Source organism: Octodon degus, unplaced genomic scaffold (assembly GCF_000260255.1).
Source record: "Octodon degus isolate 3935 unplaced genomic scaffold, OctDeg1.0 scaffold00128, whole genome shotgun sequence".
NCBI classification, from domain to species: domain Eukaryota; kingdom Metazoa; phylum Chordata; class Mammalia; order Rodentia; family Octodontidae; genus Octodon; species Octodon degus.
The window spans coordinates 15,892-17,165 of NW_004524704.1; positions in this window are offsets into that span (position 1 = coordinate 15,892).

Here is a 1,274-nt window from a genome sequence, read left to right on the forward strand (position 1 = left end):
AACAAAAAAAAAAAAACAGAAAAAAAGATAGCAAAAGAAAAATTTCTCCAAGAGTTAAAATATTATTATATTTATCTTAAGATAAATGCCAGAATCTGCCTAGTGTAGGCCTCTTAAGACCAGCAGATATGACACATATAATCTCAGTTTTCCTTGACTTTTTAGAGCCAAGTCTAATTTATCTTAAAGAGGATTTAAGTAATCATTGTATAAAACTTGGTAAGTGAATTAATGTACATCAGGCTGACCTTGAACTCATGGTGATCCTTCTGCCTTGGCCTCCTGAATGCACAGATATGCACCAACAGGTGCATATCTTCTTTAGAAGATAGATACATACAGATATATCATCAGGGTACAGTGATGTGCTGACATGACAGTCACTCTCTCAGAGCTGATCCTACAGTTTGGTGACACTCTATTTAGGTAGGAGTTCTAAGATCCTATCAAGTCTCCAAAGGAAAGCCACTCACATTCATTAGTTCACTTAGTAGGCCAGGCCTGTTGGTGCATATCTGTGCATTCAGGAGGCCAAGGCAGAAGGATCACCATGAGTTCAAGGTCAGCCTGATGTACATTAATTTACTTACCAAGTTTTATACAGTGATTACTTGCAGTGCTTAATATGTGTCAGAGACTGTTATGTTTTTTCTCTAAATATACCCCCAAAGCCTCAAGCACTGAGAGGTAGGGATTTGGTAGGTGATGAGATCATGTGGTTTGATACTCATCAGTGTGGCTTCACCTGAGCCTATCACTTCCTTCATACTCTCTTGATCTCTCTCTCTGTACTTCCTGCCTCCATGCCATGAGCTGCTTCTCCTCTTCCATTCCTTTCTGCCACGTTGTCCTGCCTGAAAGCCAGCTGAGAGGACTAAAACCTGCACAATTTGGAAGCCAAAATAAAAATCTCTTCCTTTAACTTTGTCATCAAGTGTTGGTGCTTGGTGAAGAGAAAGTAACCAGACAGATACTAAGATAATTAATATGTAGTGCTGTCTTCCAATCAGTTATTCATATGACCAGATATATGCATGCAAAATTGGAAGAAGAAAGATAATAGATAAGAAATGTATAAGAAATTAAGAAGAGAAAAAGTACAAATAATTGAGAAAAGGAGACAAAACAAAGCATTAACTACTTCTTTCCATAGACCAGCAGAAATGTACAGTGTGGTTGTCCAAGCCATCCTGCTTACATAAATCTCATAAGTGAAATTCTGTATCACTTGTAATTTTTGTTTCAATTCTCATTTTTACTCTCTTTAAAAAATT